The 20,534-nt window shown below is 43.6% G+C and overlaps 1 protein-coding gene across 3 annotated transcripts in view; it reads right to left on the reverse strand.

Moving 5' to 3' along the window:
- MRPL42 (mitochondrial ribosomal protein L42) overlaps positions 1-1,117 on the reverse strand; it is a 48,682-nt gene extending 47,565 nt beyond the window's left edge. For 2 of the 3 annotated variants that reach the window (XR_010342944.1, XM_012469334.2), the window contains exon 1: positions 1,054-1,117. The gene's annotated coding sequence lies outside the window, so the exon portion shown is untranslated. The remainder of the gene's footprint in view (positions 1-1,053) is intronic. The other variant, XM_012469333.2, reaches the window with a different exon arrangement.
- Positions 1,118-20,534: the final 19,417 nt, after the last annotated feature.

Consider the following 20,534-nt stretch of genomic DNA (forward strand, 5'->3'; position numbering starts at 1 on the left):
AGGATCATCTGAGATCGGGAGCTCGAGATTAGCCTGATCAACATGGAGAAACCCCCGTCTCTAATAAAACTTAAAAAATTAGCCGAACGTGGTGGCGCATGCCTGTAACCCCAGCTACTTAGGAGGTTGAGGCAGGAGAATCGCTTGAACCTAGGAGGCGGAGATTACGGTGAGCCCACATCGCACCACTGCACTCCAGCCTAGGAAACAAGAGTAAAACTCCGTCTCAAAAAAAAAAAAAAAAAGTCCTCAATGACTAGCCCTGCCCTTCCTCCAATGGTGATAAAGGGGAATTAGGACACAGGCCCTCTTATTTGCTAGACTAAACCATGCACACTGATACCTTGCACTGCTAGCACATTAACACCGCTAACCCTGAGCTCATAGGTGTGTTTAGTTTACAACCCACTTTCATATACATTATGTGTGCTTTGACTTTCACATGTCTGTGAAGCAGGCATTTTCATTTCACAAATTAAGAACAAAGGCTCAGAGAGGTCAACTGATTACTTGCCCAGTATATCGCTGCTTAATAGATGACATACGTGGGACGTAAACCCTTGACCTTGACCACGAACAAAACACCTTGGGGGAAATTAGGTCCCCTCTGTCCGGAGCCCAGAGGCAAGCACACCCTGCTGGGAGTCAGATTATTCACCCCAGAAAGATCATTTCAGAGGTCAAGTCCCTTGGCCCGGAATTCAACCCCAAAGCAAAAGCTACAGAGCCTCTGAGGGTCCGAAGTTTGAGGAGCAGGCTACCAGGACCACAGGGAGAGATCCAAAAGACTTCGACCTAGAGGAGTCCCTAGAGCCACAGCTGCATCAGCTCCCCGTAGACGTCCGCCAGGGAATGAGGCGGGCGCTATAGGAAGCGTGCAACCACATGCCGGCCCTTCTGCCGAAAGGACAGAAAGGACAAAGGCTGGGAATGCAGGCAGCCTAGCCCTGCCGGGAACGACAGGCGGAAGACCTCGACACCTGCCAACAAGCACTGTGGCCCTGCGCAGCTTCGAGGGAGTCCTCGACAGGAGGAGGAGAAAGCAGCAGTTACCTTCACAGCTTCTCACCACGAGCCCGCCATCTTGTTTCAAGCCGGGTCCTACGAGACAGCGCCGCGCGCGCCCTCCCGGCCCGCTGCGTATTCTGGGAAATGTAGTCTCTGCGGGAAAGCAGCTGGGGAAGGCGGGGATGGTCGCCATGGACTCTTGCCTTTAGTTGTGGCAGCGTGGCTGCAACGTTAACAAGGTGCCCAGAAAACAAAATCACTGCCCCAAACACATCCTTAGAAAGTGACGAGCATTTTCTTTTTTTGAGACAGTATCACTCTGCCGCCCAGGCTTGAGTGCAGTGGCGTCATCACGGCTCACTGCAGCCTCTACCTCCTGGGCTCGAGGGATCCTCCCACCTCAGCCTCCTAAATAGCTAGTGTTACAGGCGCGCACCACCATGCCCTGCTAATTTTTTTTTTCCTTTTCATGGCACATGTATACCTAGCCCTGCTAATTTTTAAATTATTTTTGTAGAGATGGGGTCTCACTATGTTGCCCAGGCTGGTCACAAGTGATCCTCCCGCCTCTGCCTCCCAAAGTGCTGGAATTACAGATGTGAGCCACCATGCGAGCATATATGTATTTTTTTATCTTAATATTTAGAGAAATAATAGATTGCCCTTGAGTAGATGAGTTAAAGTTTCCCGGGGGAAAAGACATTCCAGAGAAGCCCTGAAATGTGGGTGCTAGGATTTGGACGTTTGAAATCAGAACCTGGAGAGGCCCTCCACTCGAAAAACCTGGCACTGTGCCCTCAGAACTGTGCTGGCTACCTATTACGGGAGGAAGTAATTATGCAGAATCTTGGACCTCACCTTCCATCTTTGGAGGAAGGAAAGACCCCTGGGCCTTTGCACTCTCTGTTCCCATTGCCAGCAATGCTCTTCTCTCACCTCTTCTCATGACCATACTGTATACAGGCCTTTCTCAAATATCATCTTAGAAAGGACTACGCCATTAAAATAGTCTCACCCACACTTATTCCATGCCCTACTTTATGCTTTATTTTCCTTCAGAACATTTACCATTGCCTGACTTTATATTGATTATTTGTTTGTTCATTTAATGTCTTTCTCTTTTTTTTTTTTTTTTTTTTTGAGACGGAGTTTCACTCTTGTTACCCAGGCTGGAGTGCAATGGCGCGATCTGGGCTCACCGCAACCTCCGCCTCCTGGGTTCAAGCAATTCTCCTGCCTCAGCCTCCTGAGTAGCTGGGATTACAGGCACGCGCCACCATGCCCAGCTAATTTTTTGTATTTTTAGTAGAGACGGGGTTTCACCATGTTGACCAGGATGGTCTCGATCTCTTGACCTCGTGATCCACCCGCCTTGGCCTCCCAAAGTGCTGGGATTACAGGCGTGAGCCACCGCGCCCGGCCCTCTTTTTTTTTTTTTTTTTTTAGTTGGAGTCTCGCTTTGTTGCCCAGGCTGGAGTACAATGGTGCAATCTTGGCTCACTGGAACCTCTACCTCCTGGGTTCAAGTGATTCTCCTGCCTCAGTCCCCTGAGTAGCTGGGATACAGGCGCCTGCCACCATGCCCAGCTAATTTTTGTATTTTTAGTAGAAATGGGGTTTCACCATGTTGGCCAGGCTAATGTCAAACTCATGACCTCAGGTGATCTGCCCGCCTCGGCCTCCCTAAGTGCTGGGATTACAGGCATAAACCACCACTCCTGGCCTTGTTTTATGTCTCTTATTCTGGACAATGTAAGCTCTGTGAAGGCAGAGATGTATGTCTATCTTGTTCTTTGAGGTGCTGGGTTCTGTGCCAACCCAGCACCTCAAACTGTGCTTGGCCTCATTATAGGTCTCCAGTAAGTGTTTTCTGAATGAATGAAGACTAGATAACGCTGCCAAATATCCAAAACAGTAGATGATTGGCTGGTAACGCAGATGTGATCGCCTGGAAATTCTCTTTTCCCACGATTTGCAAATTTTTGGTTTTGCATATTTTTCTAAGAAAGGATATATAGGGGATGAGTGCAGTGGCTCATGCCTGTAATCCCAGCACTTTTGGAGGCTGAGGTGGGTGGATCACGAGGTCAGGAGTTTGAGACCAGCCTGACTGACAAGGTGAAACCCCATCTCTAAAAAAGAAATACAAAAATTAGCTGGATCCAGTGGTGCGCACCTGTAGTCCCAGCTACTTGGGAGGCTGAGGCAGGAGAATCACTTGAACTCGGGAATCGGAGGTTGAAGTGAGCCAAGATCGCACCACTGCACTCCAGCCTGGGTGACAGAGTGAGACTCTGTCTCAAAAAAAAAAAAAAAAAAATGGATCTGTAACTTTTATTATGTATTCCAGGGAGTTGATAAACCTCTCAATAAGTTAAGAACCATATTCCTCAAGTGGAATATGGTTGAAAGTATTGAAAGTAAGTGAACACAGATCACATAGTAAAGAAAACTGAATATGGGTTGTGTAGTGTGTCTCCTCATTTCCCACGGAATATCAGGAAGCTAATCCTTGCTTTTGTAGAAGCCCACAGAGGGCCCATCTGTGTCCTTTCCAATCGTGTCCATCCTCCGAAGCCACCAACGATGTCTTTCTGGATTATGCAATAGGAAGGGACAAAGAGGAGAAACAGACTGGAATGAGCAGTCAACTGGACTGGCTGAACATTCCCTGTGTAAAGTGGAAGAAGAATGGATCCAAGATGATTCCAGATGTCAAGTCTTGATGGCTGTGAGCAGAGTGGGACCAGTCCCCAACAGTGAGACTCACTTAGTGGGACCAGGGAAGGTCTCACAAAGCTGAGACCAGAAAAGAAACCAACATTTTGGGTGGAATAGAGGGGAGAGACAGGTTTAGGTTGAGCGAACAACTTACACAAAAGCTTTTTTTTTTTTTTGAGACGGAGTCTCGCTCTATCATCCAGGCTGGAGTGCAATGGCGCAATCTCGGCTGCTCACTGACCTCCGCCTTCCAAGTTCAAATGATTCTCCTGCCTAAGCCTCCTGAGTAGCTGAGATTACAAGTGCATGTCACCACGCCTGGCCAATTTTTGTATTTTTAGTAGAGATGGTGTTTTGCCATGTTGGTCAGGCTGGTCTCGAATTCCTGACCTTGTGATCCACCCGCCTTGGCCTCTCAAAGTCCTGGGATTACAGGCGTCAGCCACCACAGCCAGCTACAAAAACTTTAACGTGGTGGAAATCACTTACCATATACTGGAGTAGGGCGGATAGTATGGAGGAGAGCGGCAGGAGATGAGGAGAGTCAGAGCCAGGTCATGATGGGCTTCGTAAGCCTTGGAGGTGATAACATGGAGTTAAGACACAGGACATATGTGGAGATTAAATATAGTAGGTGGTGCTGTGTGCCTGTAGTCCTAGCTACCCTGGGAGAAGGAGGCTGAAGTGGGAGGATTCCTTGGGCCCAGGAGGTCAAGGTGGCCATGAGCTATAATCGTGCTGTGCACTCCAGCCTGGGTGACAGAATGGACTCCTTGTCTCTTGAGATTTTTACACAAAGTGACATAATTTGATTTATATTTTGAAAAGGTTACTCTGGCTGCCCTGGGTGGAGTGGTTTAGAGAGTGGCAAAACTGCAGGCAAGTCTAGCGAGGAAGCTATTGCAGTATTGCAGTCAAGAAATCACGTGATAGAGGGTGGTGGCAGTGGAGATGGAGAGACAGAAAGAGTCCAGATGTATTTTGAAATTGGAAATGATGACTGAACTTGCTGATGGATTGATTGAGAGAGAGGAAGACACTTCAGGTGATGTTTTGATGACTAGCTTGACAGTGGTGCCATTTCATAAGACAGGGAAGACTGAAAGAGGAGCAGGTTTGGGGAGTCTGATGAGGGTGGAAATGAATACTTCCGACTGGGAGTTGTTGAATTTGAGATGGCTCTGAGACACTCCAGTGGAGCTACAAAATGAGGCAGCAGCCTGGGCAACATAACATAGTGAGTGAGGCCTTGTCTCTACAAAAAGTAAATAAAATTAGTTAGGCTGGTGATGAGCACCTGTGATCCCAATTACTAAGGAGGCTGAGATAGGAGGATCATTTGAGCCCTGGAGGCTGAGGCTGCAGCGAGCTGTGATTGTGCCATTGCACTCCAGCCTGAGTATCAGAGTGAGACTCCATCTCCAAAAAAAAAAAAAAAAAAAAACCAAAAAGCAAAAGGCAGGTACTTGGAGAGGTGTGTTTGGAGAGTAGAGGGTGGGTTAGGTATAGAAAAAAAGAGAAAGGACCTAGAAGCTGGTCCCAGGGAATTCCAACACTTAGAGATCAGATGGAGGAGGATAACCTTCAGCAAGGGCCTCCCAGGAGTGGCAGTGAGAAAGGTAGAAGGAAAACATACGATGAAGTAAGAGAGGCCATGTCACGAGGTGTTCATAACTTAAGAGTTCAGTGCTAGCAAGTTAAAAACTATCATTTCCAAAAATACAAACTTGAAATACCAGCAAATAACTTACATTGGCCTACATAAAAGTGCTTTTTAATTTTATTTATTTATTTATTTTTAAGACGGATTCTCGCTTAGTTACCTAGGCTGGAGTGCAGTGGTGCAATCTTGGCTCACTGTAACCTCCACCTCCCAGGTTCAAGTGAATCTCCTGCCTCAGCCTCCCGAATAATTGGGATTACAGGTACCCAAAACAATGCCCAGCTAATTTTTATATTTTTAGTAGAGATGGAGTCTGGCCATGTTGGCCAGACTGGTCTGAAACTCCTGACCTCAAGTGATCCACCCACCTCAGCTTCCACAAAGTACTGGGCTTACAGGCATGAGCCACTGTGCCTGGCTACAAGGGCTTTAAATTCATGCTAGTAAAATGACAAAACAGACAAAATTCTAGAACTTTGGAATTGGCATCAAATGGCTTCAGTTTAAAAGGTGATTGCCTTTTCTTCTGTAACTGCCCAGAAAAAAAATTCGTTCTTCATATCAATCAAAGAGCAAAGACTCCAGAGCAATCTCATGACCAAACCATTAGGGACATCTTCCTAAACACTTAAACAATTATTGTGACTATCATTTTACAAACAGAAGTAACCGAGGCACAGAGAGGTTAAGTAACTTGTTCCAAGTCACGCAAGTTACTGTGCTTTGAACCCAGGAACTACTATTGCTAGTGCTCGTGAACTTAACCACTGTCCTGGCTGAGCCGTGCGTCTTTCAAAATAGAAAATATAGATTAGACTAGGTGCTGTGGAGTGCACCCGGAATCCCAGCTACTCAAGAGACTGACCAGGAAGGACTAACTGAGCCCATGAGTTCAAAACCAGCCTGAGCAACAGAGCAAGATCCAATATCAACAACAAATAAAACAGATCTTTTAAAAATGAATGCAGATTTAAAAAACAAAACCCAAGAGATAATCACTGCTAACATTTTGATGTATAACCTTTCAATTTACATTTCTTCTCTTTTTTTTTCTTTGAGACAGGGTCTTGCTATAGTGCCCAGGTTGGTCTCCAACTGCTGGCCTCAAGCAGTCCTTCTGTCTCATCCTCCTAAGTAACTGGGATTACAGGCTTGAGCCGCAGTACCCAGCTCTCTTCTTATAGCTGTATTATGATAATAGCTAACCTTTATTGAGCACATTATGTGTACTATTCTAAAGTTCTGTGGCAAATAAATGGTGGAGCTGAGATATGAACCAGATAGCCTGATTCTCCTTCAAGCTCCCCTCCTTTCACACAAACACATTACGTTTTCTCCTATGATTGTTAATATGCATATATAAATAAACATATACATGTATGCACCTATTTTTTCCTATGAACACCCTAAATATTGCCAGAGTAGAACCACAAGCCTCCTAGAGATCATCAGGACTTAAAGGGTTATTTCAATTATTGAAGATCTTTACACTGGGTATGGTAGCTCATGACTGTAATCCAGCACTATCAGAGGCCAAGGCAGGAAGATCTCTTGAGCCCAGGAGTTTGAGACCAGCCTGGGCCACACAGTGAGACCCCAACAGTATAAAAAATTTTAAATTATGTATTTTAAAAATGAAGTCTGGGCATGGTGGCTCACACCTGTAATCCCAGCACTTTGGGAGGCCAAGACAGGAGAATTACTTGAGCCCAGGAGTTCGAGACCAGCCTAGGTGACATAGTGAGGCCCCAGTTTCTACAAAAAATATAAACAATAGCCACATGTGGTGGCATATGCTTCTAGTCCCACCTACTCAGGAGACTGAGGTGGGAGGATCACTTGAGCCCAGAAGGTTGAGGCTGCAGTGAGCCATGATTGCACCACTGCACTCCACTCCAGCTTGGGCAACATAGTGAAACCCTGTCTCTGAAAAAAGAAAAGGAGAGAGAAATCCTTACAATATAGCTTTCATCTTTTTTTTTTTTTTTGAAATGGGATCTTGTTGTTTTGCCTAGGTTGGATTCAAACTCCTGGGCTCAAGCGATTCTCTTTCCTCAGCCTCCCAAGATGATTGTTTTCATTTTAAAGTTAATTCATTATTAGGTGCTTTCCTGAAACTCCTAGATTTTTAATTTATTCTAATTCATTTACTTTTCTAATAAATATTTATTGAGGACCTATTATATGTACCAGACATCAGAGCAGCAGTTGTCTTCACAGATTATATAGTCAGGGTGACAGATATTAAATATATAATAATGGGATTATTTTATGACAATAATGTTGAGTGTGTTAGAGGAAAGGGATGGCATGGAGCACATACCAGGAACATCTGACTAGTGTACTCATGACAGGAAAGGCTTTCCAGAGGAAGTGAATTTAAGCAGAAATGTGAAGGAAGAGGAGAAGATGCAGATGAAGAGGGCCTGAGGTAGCAGCCCATGTGAAGGCGCTAACATAGGAAATAGTATGATTCTTCCAAGAAACAAAAGAGCTGGTGTGGTGACTCAGCTTAGAATCCCAGCAACTGGTGGTAGGGGTGGGGGCATGGTGAGGCAAGAGGATTGCTTGAAGTCAGGAGTTTGAGACAAGCCTGGGCAGCATAGCTAGGCTCACAGGAAGGGGAGAGGAAGGGAGGGGAGGGGGGAGGGGAGAGAAGGGCTGTGTGACTAAATAAATAAATAAATAAGGCCTGTGTGACTAGAATAAGCAACGAGGCTGATGGCAAAGGCAGATTTATGTTATGTTATTCCTGACAGCTAACACTTAAAAACCAGCTGATTCAAGTGCGGTGGTATTTACAAATCATTGATCACAACCAGTTACAGATTTCTTTGTTCCTTCTCCACTCCTGCTGCTTCACCTGACTGGCCTAAAAAAAAATTAATAAATAAAGCTTTCTAGGACACTACATCATTTCAAACTTAATCAAAAATCAAGACCCTGTTTTTCTAGTAAGTATTGTGTTCTCTTTAAGAAGTGCTTGGTTTGCCTTGTTAAGATAAATGATATACCTTAAATCATAGGGGTAAATGTTCCCACCAGAAACTGAGAAATCTACAGCAGAAACTACAAGCTATCCCTAACAGATGTTCCTCCCCTTCCTCTGTATTAACAGAACCCCTAATTCAGGGGTATATGGTTACCCACAATTACAAAATTCACACTTTATTTCATTTTTTATTTTTTACAAAAAATTAGCCTGGCATGGTGGCACACACCTGTAATCCCAGCTACTCAAGAGGCTGAAGCATGAGAACCGCTTGAACCTGTGAGGCAGAGGTAGCAGTGAGCCGAGATCATGCCACTGCACTCCAGCCCAGGTGACAGACCGAGACTCTGCCTCAAATAAATAAATAAATAAATTTACATTTTTCAGCTTCCCTTGCAACCCAAAGTGTGGTCATGTGACTTCCTTAAAGACAACCGGTATGCACCCTTTGCTCCCTATTTCATCCCTCCTCTTGGAGTATGGATTTAATGGTCATTATCTTAGAATCCTAGGATGACCCTGACCTTGGAATGATGGAGCAGTCAGCTGGAAAGCGTCTGGATTTTTGACAACTTTTTTTGTGGGCAAGGTTCCTGAGACTTCCTTCACAGATTTTTACAAAAGAGAGAAGTAAACTTTTATTTTGTTTAAGCTGCTGTTACGGTAATTGCAGTTTTTGCCATTAACAGTAATGGCAAAAGTTAGTGCAAAAGTAATTGCACCAACTTTTGCCAGACACCAGAACAGCAGCTTGTTTTCACAGATTATATAGTCAGAGGGTGACAGATATTAAATACATAATGATGGGATTAATTATTTTATGACAATTATGTTGAGTGTCTCAGAGGAAAGGGATGTCATGGAGCATGTACCAGGAACATCTGACTAGTGTACTCACAACAGGAAAGGCTTTCCTGAGGAAGTGAATTTAATTTGCCAAATAATCTATGAAGACAAACTGCTGCTCTGTTGGTAAAAGACAAAGTATTAGGTTGCTGCAAAATTGCACCAACCTAATACTTTGTCTTTTACTAACAGAGGAAACTAATCCTAACTGAAATGACAGAATCAAAATAATTCAAATCAGAAATGATTCAAGAAAATATCTATAAAGGATTAGCATTGATGAAAATGCAACTGTACTGTATACTACTGAGTACAATACAGATCACAAGTTAGAAACTACTTTTCCTTCAAATGTTTTCTTATGAACACTCCAAACGAGTTTTACACTTAATGTCTTCTTTATCCTTAAGATCTTAAAGGGTTTCCCATGTATGGGACCATCTTCTTTCTTTCTTTTTAAATATAAATTTATTTCTTTTTCTTTTTATTATTATTATTTTTAACATTTTCAAGACAGGGTCCTGGGTCCTGTGCTGTCACCCAGTCTGGAATGCATTGGTGCGATCTCAGCTCATTGCAACCTCTGCTTCCCAGGTTCAAGCAATCCTCCCACCTCAGCCTCCCTAGTGGCTGGGACTACAGGCACAAGCCATCATGCCCGGCTAATTTTTTGTGTTTTTTTGTAAAGACTGGGTTTCATCATGTTGCCCAGGCTGGTCTCGAACTCCTGACCTCAAGTGATCCACCCACCTTCAGCCTCTCAAAGTGCTTGGATTATAGGTGTGAGCCGCTGTGCCCAGTCAAAACCATCTTAATTCTTATCTTTGTAGCTCTTGGAGGCCCAGCATAATGTTAGGTAGGCAGTAGAGTATAGAGGTTAAGAAATGGAGTCTAGCGGGGTGCGATGGCACATGCCTGTAGTCCCAGCTACTCAGGAGGCTGAGGTGGGAGGATTGCATGAGCCCAGGAGTTCTGGGCTGTAGTGCCCTATGCTGATTCGGTGTCCACACTAATTTTGGCATCAATATGGTGACCTCCTGGGAGCGGGGACCACCAGGTTGCCTAATGAGGGGTGAACCGGCCCAGGTCGGAAATGGAGTAGGTCAAAACTCCCGTGCTGATCAGTAGTGGGATCGCACCTGTGAATAGCCACTGCACTCCAGCCTGGCAACATAGTGAGACCCCGTCTCTAAAAAAATTAAACAAATTAAAAAAATTAAAAAAAAAAAAAAAAAGCCGGGCGCGGTGACTCAAGCCTGTAATCCCAGCACTTTGGGAGGCCGAGGTGGGTGGATCACGAGGTCAAGACATCGAGACCATCCTGGTCAACATGGTGAAACCCCATCTCTACTAAAAATACAAAAAGTTAGCTGGGCATGGTGGCGCGTGCCTGTAATCCCAGTTACTCAGGAGGCTGAGGCAGGAGACTTGCCTGAACCCAGGAGGCGGAGGTTGCGGTGAGCCGAGATCGCGCCATTGCACTCCAGCCTGGGTAACAAGAACGAAACTCCGTCTCAAAAAAAAAAAAAAAAAAAAAAAAGAAATGGAGTCTGAGAATCTAGCTGCCTAAATTTGAATCTCCCCTTCCTTCTTAACTATGTTATTGGGGTAATTTAATTATTTAATATTTTTGAGTCTCAGTTTATCCTTTATAAAAGTAAGATAATAATAATGTTTTCTGGCTGGGCGTGGTGGCTCACATGTGTAATCCACTTTATAGAATTGTTGGGTGGAATAACAGAAAGTGAGCAAAAAGCTTAGCAAAGTACCTAGCAGGTAGTAAGCACTCGATCAATGCTAACCATGATCATACCTTATAGATGCTTAACAAAATCTCGACTAATAAACTTTTGTGAAAATCTATCCTAAGGAGATGACTTGTTTCTTAAGCATTAAAATAAAAGCCTTCCCTTTTGACTACCAGGAGGCTGAGGCAGGAGAATCACTTGAATCCAGGAGTTGGAGGTTGCAGTGAGCTGAGGTCGTGCTACTACATTCCAGCCTGGGCAGCAGAGGAGACTCTGTCTTAAAAAAAAATGTTGGAAAGGTTGGTATATCTGTTGGAGTCCCAGAAGAAAACAGATGACTTACTCAAATCGGGATGATTTCAGGAGGGTTTGTAGTAGTGGTGGTAGTAGCAGCAGCAGCAGTAGTACTAGTAGTAATAGAAGAAGAATTTGGGCTTAGTAAAACTGGCTGTTGCTTCGTGTCCCTCCAGGCCTGAAGGCACAAAGTTGGGGAGCAGTTATCAGAGCCCAGAAGAAGAGAGTTCTGCAGCGGCTACCTTGAGAGGAGCAGTAACCTTCAATTGAAGGGCATAGCCAGCCTGAGGTGACCTTAAAGGAGTAACTCAGAGTAAAAATTACCCTGACCTCTCCATCTTCCCATCTCCCATGGGTTAAGGGCCCAGTCTCAAAAGACACAAGACTGCCCCCCCACCCTACTGCAGATGCCAATCTGTGATATAGACATTCGTGTGAGTGTGTGCATGTATACTGGAAAATAGCACTGTAGGTGGATCTGATTTATTTCATTAACAGATATATACGTGTGTATCTATGTCTGTGTGTGTATATGTATACACATCACATATAATATATGGTGTGTACATATATACATACCATATATTATTATATGTATGATTTCTGTGTATGTATTCTATGTGTAAGTCCTTAGGATGTATTAGATTCACTTTGTGGCCTATTAGGTTTCTTTGTAATTCTAACTTTTCTTTTACATGGGGTCTCTCACTCTGTCACCCAGGCTGGAGGGCAGTGGTACTATCATGGCTCACTGCAGCCTTGACATCCGGACTCAAGTGATCCTCCCATCTCAGCTTCCCAAGTAGCTGGAACCACAGGTGTGCCACCATGCCCAGCTAATTTTTTTTTTTAATGTAGAGATAGGGTCTCACCATATTGCTCAGGCTTGCCTCAAACTCCTGGGCTTAAGCTATCCCCCCACCTTATTCTCCCCAAATGCTGAGAGAACAGGTGTGAGCCACTATGCCTGGCCTATTATTCTAATTTTTAAAGACTTCTTATTACAGAAAATTTCAAACATACACAAAATTAGAAATAATAGTATAATAAACTACCGGATACCTCCCATTCAGCTTCAACAATGATAACTCATGGCCAATTTTATTTAATCTGTACTTCCACCTTGTGCCTTCTCCTACATTATTTTGAAGCGAATCACACGTAGCCTGTAATTTCATCTATAACTATCTCACTAAGAATCACTAATAGGTAAGAACTCCTTTCTTCTAACTTAACCATCTGTCATTATACAATTTTTAAAAATTGACAAGGATTATTTAACATTCTCAAACATCTGGTGAATATACAACTTTTTACAAATGGTTCATAAATGTCATCTTTTAAATTTGCTTTGCTTGTTTGAATCAGGATCCAAATTAGATCCATTCATTTTAACTGTTTAATATCACTTTTAAGTTTCTTTAATTTACAAGTTTCTCCTCGATTCCTCTCTCTTTTTTTTTCCTGTATTTATTTGTCAAATAAACCAGGTTGTTTGCCCTGAAGAGGTTCCCACAGTCCAGAGGTTCTGGACTTTGCTGAGTGCATCCTTGGGACAAAATTTAACATGTTCCCAGGTCCTTCATATCTTCTGTAATTTGTGATCCCAATTTTTGTAAAAAATGATTTCCTTAGAAATCATTACATTAAAAAAGACAATTGCACTCATATGTTTATCACAGCACTAGTTACAATAGCAAAGTCATAAAACCAACCTAAGTGCCCATCAGCAGTTGACTGGATAAAGAAAATGTGATATAGATAGATAAATAGATAGATAGATAGATATCTCATGGGACACTCTGCAGCCATAAAAAAGAATGAAATCATGTCCTTTGCAGTAACATGGATGGGGCTGGAGGCCATTATTCTAAGTGAACTAACTCAGAAACAGGAAATCAAATACCACATATTCTTACTTATATGTGGTAGCTTGACAATGGGCATACATGGACATAAAGATGTAAATAATTGCCACCCAAAGGGAGGAAGTTTGCAGGGGGACTGGGGTTGAAAAATTACCTATCAGGTACAATGTTCACTATTTGGGTAAAGATACCCTAGAACCCCAATCCATTCCCACCAGTATGAAATACACTCTTGTAGCAGACACACACATGCACTCCTTGAATCTAAAACTAAATTAAATTTTAAATAAATTTTAAAAACTGTCTTTAGGTAGCTCATTTAGACTTATAAGTCAATGTTGGAAGGTGTAAAAAAAGTTTATTAAGTTTGGAAGCATTATCAGAATATTTAATAGGAGAGTTGCCATATTTAGATTGCTTTTTTAATTTATAAGAATTATTTCAGTACTTGAGAATATTTATCAGTCAGAAAAATGAAGGGCTGGAAAATAAAATTGTATATGCCAAATTTATGAATGCAACTTTAAATATTTAAATGGCCAGGCATGGTGACTCATGCCTGTAATACCAGCACTTTGGGAGGCTGACACAGGAGGATCGCTTGAGCCCAGGAGTTCACGACCAGCCTGGGCAACATGGTGAGACCCTGTTTAAAAAAAAAGAAACAAAATATTTAATCTTTAAATGTATTGAACTTACTCAAGTATTATTTTAGTTGCTAGTCTATAAATAGAATAGTAAGAACTATTGTAGTCATAAAAAAAAGAATGAGTTCATGTCCTTTGAAGGGAAACGGATGAAGCTGGAAGCTATCATTCTCAGCAAACTAACACAGGAACAGAAAACTAAACACCTCATGTTCTCACTTGTAAGTGGCAGCTGAACAATGAGAACACATGGACAGAGAGGGGAACATCACACACCGGGGCCTGTTGAGAGCCAGGGGGAAAGGGGAGGGAGAGCATTAGGACAAATACCTAATGCATGCAGAGTTTAAAACCTAGATGCTGGGTTGATAGGTGCAGCAAACCACCATGGCACATGTAGACCTATGTAACAAACCTGCACATTCTGCACATGTACCACAGAACTTAAAGTTAAAAAAAAAGAAGAAGAAGAAGAACTATAAATCAAACTTGAAAGCTTGAGGAAAAACTATACTTTACTGGCTGGGCGTGGTGGCTCACGCCTGTAATCCCAACACTTTGGGAGGCCGAGGTGGGTGGATCACGAGGTCAAGAGATCGAGATCATCCTGGCCAACATGGTGAAACCCCATCTCCACTAAAAATACAAAAAAATTAGCTGGGTGTGATGGCACGCACCTGTGGTCCCAGCTATTCGGGAGGCTGAGGCGGAAGAATCGCTTGAACCCAGGAGGCGGAGGTTGCAGTGAGCCGAGATTGCGCCACTGCACTCCAGCCTGGCGACACAGCAAGACTCCGTCTCAAAAAAAATAAAAAAATAAAAAACTACACTTTACTGTTACTTCAATCGATTTAATGTTATTTTTTAAAAAATCTGTGAATGGCCAGGCACGGTGGTTCATGCCTGTAATCCCAGCAGTTTGGAAGGCCAAGGCAGGTGGATTATTTGAGGTCAAGAGTTCCAGACCAGCCTGGCTAACACGGTGAAACCCCACCGCTACTAAAAAGTAGAGAAATTAGCTGGGCATGGTGAGAAAGTAGCTGGGTCTGTAATCCCACCTACTCAGGAGGCTGAGGCAGGAGAATCGCTTGAACCTGGGAGGCAGAGGTTGCAGTGAGCCAAGACTGTGCCACTGCACTCCCTACAGAGCAATACTCCATCTCAAAAGAAAAAACAATCTGAATAATCTTGTGTAGGAAAGCTGCCTCAAAGACAACAAAATGCATCAACTTAAAGATGTTTTTGCCTTCATCTCTCAAAAATCACACCCAAACAACAATGAGAACAAAAATGGAAGCCAACAGAAATAGGAATCGTACCTGACTTGGTAGAGCAAAGTCAAGCATGCAAGTTACACCAAGGCTGAGGAATTGGTGACATCAAGTATTTAGGAAGGCAGGAGGGATGAGGGAGCTGAAAAGTGAATGAATATTTGAAAATCGGCATAAAGCACAATTAGACCTCAGACTCCCATACCTAACAGCCTACCTCATTTGGAAATGGAAATACAAATCCCAAAGGCTCTGGATGTGGGAATGTTATACCTAGAAGAGGGCAGAGGAGAAGAGTCCAGTGGAAAACTGGGGAGGTTGCTAGGATAGTTGTTCATGCCTGTAATACCAGCACTTTGGGAGGCCAAGCGGAAAAACTGCTTAAGGCCAGGAGTTCAAGACCAGCCTGGGTAACATAGCGAGATGCCATCTGTACAAAAAAGAAAAATTAGCTGGCTGTGGTGGTGCATCTGTAGTCCCAGCTACTCAGGAGGCTGAGGCTGAGGTTGCAGGATTGCTTGAACCAGGAGTTTGAGGTGCAGTAAGCTATGATCTTACCATTGCACTCCAGCCTGGGTGACAGAGCAAGATCCTGTCTCCAGAAAAAGGAAAACTTGGGAGGAGAAATGCCAGGTCTGTTTTTTGAGCCTGGTCTGTAGCCTTTCCTGTGATCATGTGAACCACCCGATGTCCTCCCAGTTAATTCCTTTTCTGTTTAAGTCAGCCTGAGTCAGTTTCTATGCCTATAACCAAGAACCCTAACATGATATTTTTCACTTACTTTGTGATAATTCTATTAATGTTATGTCCCCATCCCCCATAAGCCCATAAGGGTAGTTCTTTTCTTTTGAGACAGAGTTTCACTTTGTCACCCAGGCTAGAGTGCAGTGGCACGATGTTAGCTCTCTGAAACCTCTGCCTCCCAGGTTCAAGCAATTCTCATGCCTCAACCTCCTGAGTAGCTGGGAATACAGGCACACACCCAGCTTGTTTTTTGTATTTTTAGTAGAGATGGGGTTTCATCGTGTTAGCCAGGCTGGTCTTGAACTCCTGACTTCAAGTAATCCACCTGTCTTGGCATCCCAAAGTGCTGGGATTACAGGCATGAGCCACTGTGCCTGGATCCATAAGGGTAGTTCTATGTCTGATTTTGCCCATAATTTTACTTGCAGAATCTAGTATAGTGCCTGGCACTTAGTGGACACTAAGGAAATAAATGTTTTTTGGTTTTTATTTTTTTTTGAGATGGAGTTTCACTCTTGTTACCCAGGCTGGAGCGCAAGGGCGCGATCTCGGCTCACCACAACCTCCGCCTCCTGGGTTCAGGCAATTCTCCTGCCTCAGCCTCCTGTCTAGCTGGGATTACAGGCACGCACCACCATGCCCAGCTAATTTTTTGTATTTTTAGTAGAGACGGGGTTTCACCATGTTGACCGGGATGGTCTCGATCTCTTGACCTCGTGATCCACCCGTCTCGGCCTCCCAAAGTGTTGGGATTACAGGCGTGAGCCACCGTGCCCTGCCTGTTTTTTGGTTTTTTTTTGAGATGGAGTCTCGCTCTGTTGCTCAAGCTAGAGTGCAATGGCATGATCTTGGCTTGCTGCAGCCTCCGCCTCCTGAAGTCAAGCAATTCTCTTGCCTCAGCTTCACAAGTAGCTGGGATTACAGGCATCCACCATTATGCCCTCCTAATTTTTGTATTTTTAGTAGAGACAGGGTTTCATTATGTTGGTCAGGCTGGTCTTGAACTCCTGACCTCAGGTGATCCCCCTGCCTCAGCCTCCCAAAGTGCTGGGATTACAGGTGTAAGCCACTGAGCCCAGCATAAATGTTTATTGAATAATTGAATGGATGAAGAAGCCTTCTCTGTGTCTTGTATATATTCATCATTGCGTCTTCTATATCTCAGTTTAACAACTTGTCACATCAAACTGTATTAGTTTTTAATGTCTGTTTCTTCTATTAGAATGTAAGTTCAAGCCAGGCATGGTGGCTCACACCTGTAATCCCAGCACTTTGGGAGGCTGAGGCTGGTAGATGACCTGGGGTCAGGCATTTGAGACCAGCCTGACCAACATGGTGCAAACTCATGTCTACTAAAAACACAAAATTAGCTGGGCGTGGTGGCAGGCGCCTATAATCCCAGCTACTTGGGAAGCTGAAGCAGGAGAACTGCTTGACCCCAGGAGGCAGGTTACAGTGAGCCAAGATCACGCCATTGCACTCCAGCTTGGGCAGCAAGAGTGAAACTCCATCTCAAAAAAAAAAACAAAAACAAAAATGTAAATTCAAGATCAGAGATCCTACCTTGTTCATCAAAAAAAAAAAAAAAAAAAATACTTCCTAGGCCAGGCACGGTGGCTCATGCCTGTAATCCCAGCACTTTGGGAGGCCAAGGCAGGACGATCCCTTGAGCTTAGAAATTCGAGACCAGCCTGGGCAACACAGCAAGACCTCATCTCTATCTTAAAAAAAAAAAACTTAAAATTAGTTCCTTAACCAGGTGTTGTGGCTGGTGGCTCAAAAAAATACAAAAATTAGCCAGTCATGTTGGTATGTGCCTACGGTTTCAATGGTTTCAGCCACTCAAGAGGCTGAGGTGAGAGGATAGCTTGAACCCAGGAGGTCGGGGTTGCAGTGAACCATGATGGCACTACTGCACTCCAGCCTAGGCAGCAGAGTGAGACCCTATCTCAAAAAAAAAAAAAAAAAATTCCTATAGGTGGTCTAGTATAATACATCTTAGGCACAGAATGAATGAAGGCAAGAAGGAGGGAATATATGCAGCCATTATGTTACTGCTGAACACATAATAAAGAAGAATATGGTGCTCCCTGCCTTAAAGGGGTGCACAGTGTGGTGAGAAATACAGGTAAACGGATTATTACAAGTGACCATCGTTAGAACATGATCAACAAGGTGTTTTGGAGAGCATGGAGAAAACTTCATGGAGGAGGACAAGAAACCATCAGGCAGATGGGGTGGAGAAGCACTTGTGAAAAGGCAACCAGATGTGAAAATTACAGTGTTAGAGGGAGTGCAAGTATGATCCATTATAGGACATTCAAAGCAACGATGAGATTGTCCAGATTGTGATCTAGGGTTGCTTTCAGGGGCCTGGCATGGTGGCTCATGTCTGTAATTCCAGCCTTTGGGTGGCTGAGGCAGGAGGATCACTTAAGGTCAGGAGTTCAAGCCCATGTTAATAGAGAACAAGTTGCCTAGCCTGGTCTTGAACACATAACATCTTTCTTACGCTTCTGCTTACTTTTTGTGTTGTTGTTAACAGAGATGTTACAACAGCATCTCTGTTAACAACAACAAAAAGTAAGCAGAAGCGTAAGAAAAAGTCAAGTGGTTTCGTGATTAGAAGAGGAATAAGTGTTCTGACTGGTGAATTTAAAACTAATGAGCTGAGTCTGCTCAGCTTTTTATCTTTCCCGCTTCCCCTTTTTTTAATCTTATTTATTTATTTATTTATTTATTTATTTATTTATTTATTTATTATTTCTGTGCCTCCCTCTGGCCTCATGCATTCCCATTTGCTGTCTTGGGTTAAGGAGCTTGCAGTTGACCAGCTGTGCTAAGTGACTATGTAGCTATAATTGCAACTATGGGGCTGGGGCTGGTGGGGGAACATTAGTAAGCCCAACTACTGCTGATTGAGAGCTATATTTTTCAATCAGATTTATTAATAATGAAACCAATATTTTAATTTTCATCCGTTGTGTTTTTCAACTGGTTATAATCTCAGGAGTGGAAGGCCAGGTGCTGTGGTCACGCTTGTAATCCCGGCACTTTGGGAGGCCGAGGCAGGCAGATCATGAGATCAGGAGATCAAGTCCATCCTGGCCAACATGGTGAAATCTGAAAATACAAAAATTATCTGGGTGTGGCGGTGGACACCCATAGTATCAGCTACTCTGGAGGCTGAGGCAGGAGAATTACTTGAACCGGGGAGGCAGAGGCTGTAGTGAGCCAAGATCGTGCCACTGCACTCCAGCCTGGGCGACAGAGTGAGACTCCGTCTCAAAAAAAAAAAAAAAAAAAATTCAAGAGTGGAAAGAAGTGAACAAAACTTAACACTCAAAATCCAACAATCTGGAATACTGAACACCTGGCGGTCAACTTAAACTCCAACAGTCTGAAATATCTCACACTTGGACCAAAGGAATTTGAATAGGCAGGAGTAAAGATACAGGTTTTGGGTCAGAAGAATTTAGAAAAACAGGAGTAAGTAAATTATAAGTCAAGGTTCCTGTTGCAACTGTTTTGCTTTTCTTGAAAAGATCAGATAATATGATTGACTCTCAAGCTTTAGACCCTTCAGTGGTCCCTAGGGAGCTTGTTAAAAACACAGATACATGGGGACTGTGTCTTGAACACAGAAGACCTTGGGTGGAGTCCCTGCACCGGTATGTTCAACTAGCCTCTCAGGTGAGCAAGCAGTCCAAAGTTTCAAAACATCTGTTTCAGGGTATATCTGATCCCAAATCACTGTACTGAGAAGAAAAACAGATTTCAAAAACATTTCTAATCATACTAGAACCAGGTGAGCAGTTTTTTGCAGACAGCAAGTGACATAATCGAGAAACATAGGAGAAACCAATCAGACTTGAGACAGACAGGTGATGGTGAGGGAGGAAGAAAGGTGATGGGAGTGAACTGGAAAGAAACTTGTATGGGGCACCCCAGGTGGGAGGAAATGGGAGAACAGTTTAGGCTGGGTAGGGGCTGAGTAGGCAGTCACTGGCAGAGTTAAGAAGCAACTGAAGCCCAAGGATGTGGAAAGCAAACAGTTCTCCTGGGAACCTGAAAGGGTGGCTGGCACACAGGTGGAGGAGTCAGCTCTACTTTGCAGAGTTCTTGTTCCAGCCAGGCTTCTGGCCAAATGTCTTGAGTCACTAACCTCTGGAATCCTGTTTCCACTAAGAACTGGCCCAGAGAAAGGAGACAAATATATGTGTGGGACACCCCCTCCATCTACTTTCATTTTATTTATTTATCTATTATTATTATTTTTTGAGGCAGAGTCTTGGATCTGTCACCTAGGCTGGAGTGCAGTTGTGCAATCTCGACTCACTGTAACCTCCACCTCCTGGGTTTGAGGGATTCTCCTGCCTCCCAGGTTCAAGCGGTTCTCATGCCTCAGCCTCCTGAGTAGCTGGGATTACAGGTGTATGTCACCATGCTGAGCTAATTTTCTTTGTATTTTTAGTAGAGATGGGAGTTTCATCATGTTGGCCAAGCTGGTCTCAAACCCGTGACCTCAAGTGATCTGCCTACCTTGGCCTCCCAAAGTGCTGGGGTTACAGGCTTGAGCCACCATGCCTGGCTCCATCTACTTTTAGAGAAACGTTGCAGAATCAATGATGGGTCCTGTAGAATTGTTGTAGTGGTAGATGCACTTAAAGGTACTTAAAGGCTGTCCCTGGGTGAGATAACATTCAGAAACACTTTTTTTTTTTTTTTGGAG

Source organism: Aotus nancymaae, unplaced genomic scaffold (genome assembly GCF_030222135.1).
Source record: "Aotus nancymaae isolate 86718 unplaced genomic scaffold, 86718_ANA_hifiasm-v0.15.2.pri h1tg000016l, whole genome shotgun sequence".
Classification (NCBI taxonomy): domain Eukaryota; kingdom Metazoa; phylum Chordata; class Mammalia; order Primates; family Aotidae; genus Aotus; species Aotus nancymaae.